The following is a 12,698-nucleotide window of genomic DNA, read 5'->3' as shown; positions in this document are numbered from 1 at the left end:
ATTCAATAAGTGATAAAAATCTAATAATTATTTGAAAAAAATAAATAAGATTCCTGGTACAACACACCAATTAAATTTCAGGGGAATGACAGTTCACTATATTACAAAGTAAATAATTATTGAATCCATAAAAATATCTGAAGAACATATCCATGAACATTTTTCTATAATGTCAGCTTTGGAAGTATTTTGTAAGGCAGAACATAAAGGAAAAAGATGAAATGCTTGAATACATAAAATTTTACATTTTCTGAATATAAAAAACCATCATAAAAAAATTTAAGACAGGGCTTCCCTGGTGGTGCAGTGGTTGAGAGTCCGCCTGCCGATGCAGGGGACGCGGGTTCGTGCCCCGGTCCGGGAGGATCCCACATGCCGCGGAGCGGCTGGGCCCGTGAGCCATGGCCGCTGAGCCTGCACTTCCAGAGCCTGTGCTCCGCAGTGGGAGAGGCCACAACAGGGAGAGGCCCGCATACTGCAAAAAAAAAAAAAAAAAAAAAAATTTAAGACAGAAATAACACTGGAAAAAATATTTGCATTCAAAGAGTCACTGCCTTGATCTGTATAGGAATCTTACAAGCATTCATGAAAGAAAAATATAAAAAAATAATAAAAAATGTGCAGAGGACATTAACTCAAAATTGCCTGAGGGGAAAATACCAATAATAAATAAACTTATGAAAATATAGAATCTTACTAGTAACAAAAGATATTCAAATTGAAATGAGATCCCCATTGCCATTTTTTGCCTACCATATTGGCAAAGATGTTTTTCATTTTATCAAGCGTTTGGAAGAAGTTTGAAAATTGTGCTATCCAGAAGCTCCTATTGGTACCAGAAATCAGAAAACAAAACTTCACAGAAAAAAAAAAAAAGAAAGAAAAAACACAGTAAACCTTTGATCTGTAGTATTATTTTAAAAAGTTACCCTAAGGAAATACTTCTAAGATGAATACCAAGCTTTCCATAAATATGCTTTTTGTGGCATTATGTATAAGAATTAAAATTGGAATTTTAATTGATTTAAATTGGAACCTAAATTAATAGCTTATCTGTGAGTGTTGTTACAGAGCAAATATTGTTACAAGGAAATGCTCCCACAAGTATTAAGTGAAACAAGCAAAGAAAGCATGTCATGGAATTGGGTAAGCGTCTTGTTATAAAATGGAATTTGGTAGTGAGGTAATGGCAGCATGGAATTATTTTTTTGTCTGTTCTGAAGTTTCCAAATTTTTCTGTGAATTATATGTATTATAGTCAAAAATTGTTATTTTTACATGGGAGATATACTGACAACCTCTCTTACTCCAATATCAGAAGCCCCGGAGTGTGCTGTTCTCAGTAGTAATTCAAGTTATACGAATTAGCTCCTAGTCACTTTACAATATTGACACAGACACCCCTCACAAAGATATAATGCTAACAAAATAATTAATATGCATCAATAATAATTTTTTGAACAAATTCTGTTCATGAAAACAGCAAATTTTCCATATCCGCAACCTCTTATACAAACACTACCTTGTATAACTGTATAAGAACACTCCGAGGGACAAACTGGCAAACTGGGGCTCAGAGTGTCTAAGTGCTAAGTCCAGGGAAGAGATAATAACTGCTGGGCTGCTGGCTTCACTACACACTTTGGCCCCTCACGCGAAACTAAGTCTGAAGCCTGTGCCTATGAGTCCCGTTGACTCAAGCACTGTGACCCTGGGGGCCCGAGGCCTGAGAGCCTACTCCAGCCACTGCACAGCCCCAGTTTCTAGCACTGCCAGTGCCCCTCAAGGATCCTCCTGGGCCCTGTCCACCTCTGCCTGCAGCTACGTACCTGTCCCTGCCCCTCCTAGGGAAGGGTGGACCCGCTAAGCAGCATCTGTAGACAGCCCAGGACGGGGCAGGGCTGAGTACGGTCTGACTCAAAGCCTTACGGAAGAGCCAAGCCAGGCAGGAGGTCGTAGCCCAGCCAGAACTGACAAACTGGTCTCTGGCATTTCATCACCTGGGAGCCCTCCTCCTTCACACGATGCTGGGGACCGGCAAGGGGACCTGAAAATACAGCTGTTCCATGCTCAATGAATATTGGTTCTCTGAACGATGTCTTATTACAGGATGATCTTTTTGACAGAACATAAGACAAGCTCATAATACAGATCTAGTTTTGTCCCACCTACTGTCATGACACAGACACCCAAACTCTAAGCCCCGGGCTTTAATCACAATTCTCAGGTGACCTACACACCTTTCTCCATGTTATCTACCCAGTCAGTAGTGACTGCGTCCTCTGGGGCCCAGAGCCAAAGCCGCTACCCTGAAGCCATCACTGTCCTGCCTGCTCTCGCACGGCCCACGCGGATTCCACTGCCCCTCATCAGAGTTCCCAGGGCGCACACTCACTATGTATACTCCCGTGGCACCTACTGACTGTGTTACAACCCGCTGTCTGCTCGTCCGTCTCCTCCGCTGTGCTCTGAGCACCACGTCCAGTTCATTTCATCCCCCCGCCACCTGACGCAGAAGCCGGTACACGGTCACTGCTGTGCTCCTCCAGTGAGGTAGCTGCTTCTCCCTGGTACTTTCAGGAATCCCAATGAAAAAGCCAGCAAAATAGGACCTCACAGCCAATGACAGGGAAGACATGAGAATCCCAGACATTCCTGCCATGAGATGGAAAACATAACTGCAAAACATGAATGAATGAATACATATACATGCTGACATGCATACATACATCTATACATACATACATATAAATGCATATGTACATACATATATACTTTATCTCCCTGGTTTGGGAAGAACCAAAGACATGAGGAAGGTGTTCACAAGAGAAATGACACAATTTGTTCATGGAAACATGGTGCAAGAACTGGGAATGGGCAAGATAATCCGGGCAGGATATCTAGAAAGTTATCTTTAACTGTGAAGCAAGTGCTACTAGATGAAGCTGAATTATTCTGATTATTGAAGCACTACATGAACCAACCCAGAAAAAGCAGTGCCTGGTGGTGGCATGGATCTGTTGAATACGTTGAATGGAGGCCATAACACAGCCAAGTAAACAGAGGAGGAGTGAAACAGCCTTTACTCCAACCCTTTATTTCACACGTGGGAGAATTGAAACCCAGAGGGGAGAAGAGCTGTATCAATACTACCTGGAGAGCTGGGTCTAGAACTCAAGTCTCCCGGCTTTCAACTCATTGGACAGGGGACTTCCTCCCTTAAAAAAAGCAATATGGCAAATTAGAAAAAAAAATTAGAAATTTCAGAGAACTTGGTTATATTGTGTATGTTGGTGGGGAAATATACACTTTTGGGATATTAGACACTTCAAAAGCGCTCTCTTTTCTTGCTGCTGCGGCTTTTTATCTGGCATGTGGGGTAAAGGAAAAGAGGAGCAAATAAAAAAAGGAGAAGGAAAATATCACACAGCCTCCTTCCTGCTCTCCTTCTCCCTGCCCTATACCCAGCCCTCCTTTCTCTACCTGGTACTTTCAGGAATCCCAATGCAAAAGCCAGCAAAATAGGACCTGCCCCAGGGAGTCTGAGCTCCATGACCTGTCACAACCACTAGACCCCAGGGCAAAAGTCAAACCATTCCCCTCTAACTCTGAGAGCAAAGGCATGTCTGTGTTACCCTCTCCGCTGCCCGCCTCCTAGAATCTCCTCTTTGACCTTAGAGACTTAAGCGATCTCTTTCTTCTGCCTTGAATTCAAATCCTGAGACTGTGGGCTTGCCCCTAAGACTTGGGATCCCCTCCCCCATCACATCCTAGCCCCCAAGTCTTTCACTATTTCTGACCCTTTGAATCACAGGACCTTAACTCCTGATTTAAAGTCCTAATTGGACCCTTTCCCAAACCTCTCCAAGTCTCAGTAGCACATAAAGGTCTTCCTAGAGAACCTGGCAAATCATCCGAACACTTAAGTTGGAAATGATTGACGAGGGAGAAAAAAAGTGGTCAGTGCTGAGAAATATAGTCCAAGACAGTTTTTTGCCCATCTACAAATATTCTGGATTAGTATAATCTAAGAATTAGTGAGGAAGATACCAAATTATCCCAGAGGTGTTGTTAGACTAGTTCCTCTTTGAAGTGATTGATTTCATTATTATTGGGTTGGCCAGAAAAGTTCATTTGGGTTTCCTGTAACATCTTACAGAAAAACCCAAACGAACTTTTCTGGCCAACCCAATATTTTCGTAATCAGTTAGAGAAAATCATCATGTTTCATTATATACACCAAGCTGGAGAGATCAAACCCAGATACCAATTCCAGCTTCACCACAAAAGATAGTGTGAGTTTGGGGAGGTTACTCTACTTCTCCCAAAGTTCAATTTCCTTAACTGGAAGAATGAAAACAATAATATCTACCTCAGGTAGATTATTTCTTGTGATTAAATTAGCTATGGTACAAAGACCTGGCACATAGTAGGTACTCGATCAAAAACTAGTTCTCCCCTTCAATTTTCCTCCTCTGCAAATTATTCAGAATGTATCATCAGAGCATGAGGAAGCTACTACCACCTGGTGTACGGGTCTCAAAACTGTATAAGCAGTAGCAAAGGTGAAAATACAACCCCAACTCAGGAAAGCACAAAACCAAAATTCAGAAATGATGGAAAGCCTCATACTTAAAGTATATCAATCATATGTTGTTTAGAGGCCACTAGAGATGCCAGGGTGACGGACAGAATTAATCAGGGCAAACTTCCTGGAAGAGGTACATCTTAGTTTGAAATGTAAGGGGAAAAAGGAAAAAGGATGTGGGCTGATTAGAAAGAAGGAAAAACAATTTCCTGTGCAAGTTGCGGGGGAAATCTTTGAAGCAAAAGAGAAAGGTCTTGGAGAGCACAGGGTGACACATAATGTCAGCTGGAGCCTTTGGCACAGCCCAGCCTTTTAAGCCTTTAGGACCTTTGATCACAGAAGAAAATAAGAGAGAACATGAGTGGCTGGGTGTAAGTCCCCCGCTTTGCAGGGCACCTATCCCAGGACAGCCAGCTGTCGGTACTCAAGCACAGCATCGCTAACCTGTGGGTGTCCTCCTTTTGAGTCGGGACTTGCGTCCATGGGCAGAAGATTTTAGAAGCAACCATGTAAGACCATTGTGACAAAAAGCCTCAGAAAAGGGTGGAAATGTGTTCCTCCTCAGGCACAGAGGTCATAGGCAGAGGAAATCTCCTCAAGACAGCAGTTCTGGCTTGCTCATCTGGTGTCCCCATAATTCCTAGCTCAGAGCCCAGTGCCTGGAGGAAGCACCTTACATCCCTGTGAAGTTGGCTTCCCCACCTGCTAATGATCTGAGGTTGGCCTGTGCAGCAAAGTCCCTACCCAGCTCTCCACTCTGCACCCCTTCCTCTGCATTCTGGCCACACATATTCTGAGACGTACAAAAGAAGACACATGTTCTGTGGAGGTGCCGTAGAAACATCCTGAATGCAGGGATTTTCCTATGTCTCCACCCACCTGTCCCTGCTAAGGGCGTCATGAAGCAAAGAATCCTATCTCCCCAAATCTAGAGGGTCCTAATGGTGTCTCTATTCTGCTCTTCTGCAGGGCATGAAAGGTCACCGAGGCAGGGGCAGTGGCAGGAGGGATGCAACAGAAAAATCAGTCTCAGAATAGTGGTCCCTCCCAGTGGTAGACTTCCAAGTCAACCTTGTTTCTGCATGACAGCACCAATATTTTCTCTCCATAGAGCACACCCTTCCCTTCAGCCCAGTTCTGCCAGAAGACTCCCAAACGATTAAACCACTCATCCTTGGCAGGCACCAATAATATCATTATGCAGTTCTGATGCCACTTACATCCCAACAGCTCTATGTGGTGGCTGCTGGACTATTGCAGTAAGAGGATTTGCCAAGGGCTGGTTGCCATCAGAGTTCAGTCCTCTTGAGTTCCTCACCACCACCCCCCCGCCCCGTACTCTCATCCTTTATAATCCCCAACCACCCCAATTCCAGATGTTGCCTTCAAACATGGACCATGACCTTGGCTGGGCTCTACCCCACAGGCTGATTATGACATAATGACTTCTGCCCTGTGACCATGGGTCTAGCCAAGCCTGACCCTCACTCTATCGATTCGCCCTGAGTCATTTATCAACAGGGTGACTGATTCCCGAAGTCTGAGTGAGCGGGAGAGGTATTTCATCAAGACATCTGACACCTTCCTTTGAAGGGTGAATGACAGAACATATGAATGCCTCTGATTAACATCTAAAGGCAGCCTGGCCGCCCTGAAATCGCCGCTCCATGGAGCGGCTCTCCGTAAATCCAGCCGGCTCTCAGGATAGGGACCTCTACCATGTCAACTCATTTATCAGCAATTCCATCTGCTTCGTTTGGGGGCATTCCATGTGTCCGTGGTCCTGTCATGTCAGGGCCTGGCGCTGCTCCCTCAAGGGTTGCTGGCCTCCACAAAAGGCCTAATCCAGGCCTGTCATCTTGCCCGGTGATAGCTGGAGCAGCTGTTGTTTCTTCCTCTATCGTATGGTGGTTGCCAGAGAGACTTAGGGGCGCGCCACCTGATTGCCATGCTTGGAGCTAAATCTGTGTGCGCATGATCTTCCCTTGAAACTGTAGGAGGGAATGATGCCCCTCTACCTTTTACACCAAATTGATTTAATGTCTTCTTGAGGAGTGGTGAGCTCATCCCTGTTCCCCTTCGACTTCAAAAGACCAACTGTCTCATTAACCTAATTGCCTGACTCTAAGTAACTAGCTTAAATTACCAACTAACGGATGGCCTTTTCTGTCCAAACAAGACATTCTAAAACGTTCCTACTCAAAAGAAATTGCTTTCAGCCATGACGGATGGATGTCTCCTTTAGAGGATTATTACGATAATTATGGTAGCTACGCTTCTAAGCCCTGAGAAATTTTTAAAAGAAAGATACAAGTGGCAAATTTGTATAGATTACCAACTGTGGAATCCTTTCTCAGAGACGGCATTTTGAAAAGTTTGTCATTCAACCAACCTACACGAAATTACAAAGACAATTAAATGGCAGTACTACGGAATATTTGTCCTTTTGGGGGGTGGGAATCCCTCAGGAAAAAGAATACTGCAACTATCAGTAGCCCCTGTTGGCTACATTAAACCTAATAAAATTACTAATGATAAATTTCTTGTCAATGAGCGTTCCCTGCTGTGCTGCTTTGCAAGCTGCTTTGCCAGTGAACGAGGCAGGGAGGTTGAATTATTGGTTAGACTCATTTTATTGGCTTGGGATTTGGGGGGCAGTGGGTTATATGGGAGATTCTTTTCATGTTTTGCTTTTTTCTCCTCAAGAAGCATCTGGTTTTGTCTTTAGTTTCAAATGTCCATAAAAAAAAAAATCAGGGCGATCATTAGAAGGTGGGAATTTGTACATGGGAGCTTCCCAAAACACCTGATGTCAATCTCAGCCAGTGTGCCAGGAAAGGTTGCCCAAGTCTCAGCAGGGGGAGCAGTGGGGGAGGAAAAAAAGGGCAGCATTGCTGGCCGTGGGCCTGGCTGAGAGGAGGGCCCTGGGAGAGGAAGGGAGGAGGGTACCTGTTAGGAAGTGGCAAAGAGAAAGAGAAGCTGTGAAATGCGTGGCTTGAACCTGTGCTACAGATGGCTGCAGCCCCGTGGGCTCGTGCACCATCACCCAGGCCCGGCCCCAGCCTCTTGCTGATCCAAGCTTGGTTTTAAATTTCTCTATGGAGATGGCAGCTACGGTATGCAGGGTATCAGAATTCCACTGCCAGTCTTCAGAACAGCATGGGTTCCTGCAGACAAGATAGGCAGCATAATTTCCTGGGACTGAAACCTGAGGGAGAGAGAGGACCGGTGCTGATTTCAGAGTGTGGTTTCCTGAACTCCCGGAATCCTATTACCGCTCAGTCCCTTTAATGTCAACCCAACAGCCTTTTGCTACCTTAGACTAGGGCACTGGGGATAACAAAGAGAAACCCAAACCCTGGACTGAGACTCGGCCTCAAATCTCTCAGGCCATCTCCGCTTAACTGGAAGGGCCCGGACTCAAGGTTTCCATGGAAATGCTGGAGCATGTGTCTGAGCAGCTAACTCTGGCACGGGACCCTCCTCTGAGAAACACAGCTCAGGGATCAGGACCGCAATCCCGCCCGCAGCTCAGCGGTGGGCTGGTATTTCAGTGCACTTGCAGACTGGTTATTCTCCAGACCCGTTCTCTCTGCTCTGCCCTGCCCTGTACCCAAGGAGCTGACTTCTATGAACCTTATCTCCCCGCTTAGCTGATGGGATGCAGCAGCAGGAGGTCAGGGCAGGGGTGCGGCGGAGAGAAAACAGGTGAGAGTATTTCTTCCTCCTGTTCCCTCCAGGGACAGGGGACAATATTGTGAAGGTGGCCGTGCCTTCTACCTACAGCCATAGATGAGTGTGCTGTCTTCGCCAGCTCTGGGCTCCAGTAGCACCATTCTTTGTGTGGGAGACTGAATAATGGCCCCTGAAGATAACTAGTTTCTAATCCCTGGAACCTGTGAATGCTACTTCCTATGGCATTAGGGACTTTGCAGATGTGATTAAGGATCTTGAAATGGGAGATTTTCCTAGATTATCTGGATGGGCACTAAAGGCAACACGTGTGCTCATAAGAGGAAGGCAGAGGGAGATTTGACACAGAAGGAAAGCTGTGTGACCAGAAAAGCAGAGACTGGAGTGACACAGATGCAAACCAAGGAACTCCAGCAGCCACCAGAAGCTGAAAGAGGCAATGGATGGGTTTTCCTCCCGCACGCTTCCAGAAGGAACCAGCCCTGCCAACACCTTGACGTTAGCCCAAGGAAACTCATTTCAGACGTCTGGTCTCTAGAAGTGTAACAGAATAAATTTCTGTTGTTTAAGTCACTCAGTTTGTAGTAATTTGTGACAGTAGCTCTAGGAAATATGTACACCTCCCCAGTCCTTAGACCTGGGATCAGAATGGTTTCCCAGCTGTTACTAGATCCTCCACATCTCTTGTGGGTTCCCTGAATCCTGTCCACTCCACAGTAAATAGTCCCTGCTGAAAAAGTCTCTTCAAAAATCTGCTGAGTGTGTTTTCTGTTTCCTGCCAGAATCCTATCTGATATATTCTACTGCATTCAAAACAAATTTAAGATAGAATATCAAAAAATATAGGGTACAATAAGATCCTGTTCACTGAGAAAAGAAAGAAAAGAGAAAAGAAAGAAAGAAAACATGGATAAAAGAAAAATGCTGCCAAGACTAATATTAGTGTGCAAAATTCACACCATACAGCCCTGAACACTTTTCAGGAATTAGCCCGCTAAGCTTCCCAGCAGCCAATGCAAAGAGAAAAAGCATAACCAATTTTAGTTTACTACTTCTTAAACTAGCCTGATAACAGGAATCACCTAGATACCTTGTTAAATATCTAGTCATCACCTTATCCAAGACCTAGCAAGGCAGAACCTAGCAGACAAGCAGTAAGAATCTGGATTTTAACAAATATCCAAGATGAATTAGATGAGTCACAGCATCTATAAGATAAGAACACAACATGGGAATCATTGACCATGGGAACAATGTTAAAGATGTGAAAAAAAGAGCCATCATCTCAAGGCTGGAAAGATGTCTGCCATTGAATACCCTTCCAGCTTGGCCGAGCACTGTCTTCTACACCCATAGAGCACACGGCTTATACGACAAAAGAAGTGATCTTAATCACGAACAATAAGATGACAACTTAACTGTGCCCTAAACGAAGATGCATACAGTAGTGGATTCCTGTATTGCCTCTTCAGTTTCCATTCTCTGTTCTCCTTTCCAAATACCCTCCCTCCCAATGTGCTTTCAGGGGTCCCCGTGATCAGGACTAAAGAAGCCACCTAGGCAAATGCAACCAGATGTTCCCTTCCTCTGACCATAATGAGTAGAGCAAGAAGGAGTGTGTGAACTAAGCCAACCCCACCAGGCCTTTTTCTGGGAATTCTGGGTTACAGACAGTTTCTTATTCAACACAGTATAGTATGTACAGCTATGAGGGAGGCCTTGATACCAGGAGAGAGGCCAGGTTGAGCATGAAATGAATACAGCGAGAAGATGAGAAACCCACAGAAAACAGAACAAGAGCCTTGATCAAACCATGCATGAAACTGACTCTGCCACTATACTTTTTCAATCATGGGAAGCAATAAATTTCCTCCATTGGTTATGCTAGCTTAAGCTGAGCTCTTTTTTACTTGCGTCTAAAGCGTCCTACACAGTGTAGCTATTGTATTTATCTAAACATTTTCGATTGAAAATCCACACTGAAAATTTTATTTTTTCAATAAAAAAGTGCAGAAAACTAAATCCTCGGAGAGAGATAAACACTACCCAAAGGAAGCATTGAATTCTTTTCAGTCACTAAGGTGATTTTAGGGAATATTGTTTTCTCTCCTCCTGCCCACTCTACCAAAAGGATCGTGAAATATTCTGATTTTTGTCCTTCTCATGATCGTTAACCTTCACCAGGCCCTAGAGATGCAAACAGAGACTAATCTCGAGCTTATTTTTCTTATCTGCTATTGTAACATCAAGCTTTCAGATACTTCCCGGAAAGTATTTCAGAGATTCAGTGACTTAACCCACCAGCCATCATTAACTCCCTAAAACCAGGATGAGCAGTCATTTGGGGAACATCACATCATCCTCACCTCTAGGCTGTATTCAGTGCTTAGTCAGGAGGGGGCTGTTGGGATCCAAGGGGTTAAAGACAGAGGAATCAATGGAAAATGCACATTCAAGGGAGACTGATTACATCTGGGGGACTCTGGCTGTCCTTTCCCAACCAATTCAGCTCTTTTAAATGACTAATTGATTTCTTAACTGGAATCGTTAGTACTTAGTCAAAACCATCGACTAAAATTCTAAAGCCTGGAGCCTAATTCACAGTCAGCATAAAATATTACTGATAAGGAGTTCTTTTTGACGGATATAGAATTTCAGTTTTGAAAGATGAAAAAATTATGGAAACTGGATATCTTACCACTATTGCACTGTACACTTAAAGATGGTTAATATGATAAATATTATGTTGTGTGTAGTTTACCACAATTTTGTGTGTGTGTGTGTCTGTGTGCGTAACTGAAAGGGGAGGAGAATTAACTTTTATTGTCACCAGGTAAGGTTTGGACTTTGTATATGTAATAATAATAATAATATCATCCAACACACATGTAGTAGTAATTTCGGGGTTTTAAAAATTTATTTTATTTATTTATTTTTGGCTGTGTTGGGTCTTTGCTGCTGCGCGGGCTTTCTCTAGCTGTGGCGAGCGGGGTCTACTCTTCTCTGTGGTGCACGGGCTTCTCATTGCGGTGGCTTCTCTTGTTGCGGTGCACAGGCTCTAGGTGCGCGGGCTTCAGTAGTTGCAGCATGTGGGCTCAGTAGTTGTGGCTCACAGGCTCTAGAGCACAGGCCCAGTAGTTGTGGCGCACGGGCTTAGTTGCTCCGCAGCATGTGAGATCTTCCCGGACTAGGGTTCGAACCCGTGTTCCCTGCATTGGCAGATGGATTCTTAACCACTGCGCCACCAGGGAAGCCCCAGTAGTAGTAATTTCAATGTGCCAGTTACTCATTCTTGAGTGCTTTTCACTTACCTAATTCAATTCTCACAACAACCCTATAGGTAAGGTATATTATTATTATTATTATTATTATTATTATTATTATTATTCCAATTTCCTGATAAGGAAACTGAGCCATGGAGAAGTTTTCAAACTAACCCAGAGTCATCTGAGCTGGGCTGAGCTATAAGCCCATTCAGTTTATGCTCTTCATGACTGCCTCTCCACCATCTATTATCAGGAACTATTACCCCCTTTTTACAGAAGCAGGAATTGATGCTCAGAGTTAAGAAAATGGACCAAGATCATGAAGACAGTGAGTGCAGAGACCAGACGGAAATTTAGCCTCTCTAGTTCCAACGCCTATGTCAAAGGTGTGACCTTGAAAATACTGTAAGGGAAGAATCTCAAACAGTATTGGCCTCAGATCTTCTTTACCATCTTAAAAACTGAGGATGCTAAAGGGCATGTGTTTGTGTGATTGTGTGTATTTATATTTACCTGTAGATTAGTTCTGTCCAATAACTTCCTATGATGATGGAAATATTCTTTATCTGCACTGTCCAATGTGAGAGTCCCTGGCCACATGTGGCTATTGAACAATGGAAGTGTGGCTGGTACGGCTGAGGCAATGAATCAGTGAGGCTGAAATATTTAAATGAATATTTCATTTCACTTGCATTCATTTGAATGTAAATAACCACACAGCACAGGTATAGATATTAAACTAAGTGTGCTAGAAGTACATCTTGAAAAGTACTAGAACATGAACACATTCCACAGGCCATCAGAGCCATGACGTCACCATGCCTAATGGGACTTTTGGGAAACTCCATTGTACACTGGCAAAAAAGTCAATAACCTTTTATTGTGAAAATAGTTTTGACCTCAGGAGTTCTCTGAAAAGGTCTCAGAGACCCTTAAGGATCCTGGGACCACACGTGGAGCCTTAAAGGACTGACAAGAAGAGCTCAGCTCCTCCCTGTTCGGGAGGAACAATGCTTCATCCACCCTCCTCTGGGGCTCCTCCCTCCCTTTGAGGGAGACTTTTGCCTCATCCCTGCCCCCGTAGTTGGTTTCTCTTGCTCACAGACCCAAAGTCCTCAGTGTGCTAGAGCAGGCAGGCAAGAGACCAAGGG

This window comes from Aethalodelphis obliquidens, unplaced genomic scaffold (assembly GCF_003676395.1).
Source record: "Aethalodelphis obliquidens isolate GAN/ISIS:26980383/991018 unplaced genomic scaffold, ASM367639v1 scaffold24, whole genome shotgun sequence".
Taxonomy (NCBI): Eukaryota; Metazoa; Chordata; class Mammalia; order Artiodactyla; family Delphinidae; genus Aethalodelphis; species Aethalodelphis obliquidens.
Note: the sequence above shows the minus strand (reverse complement) of the source record.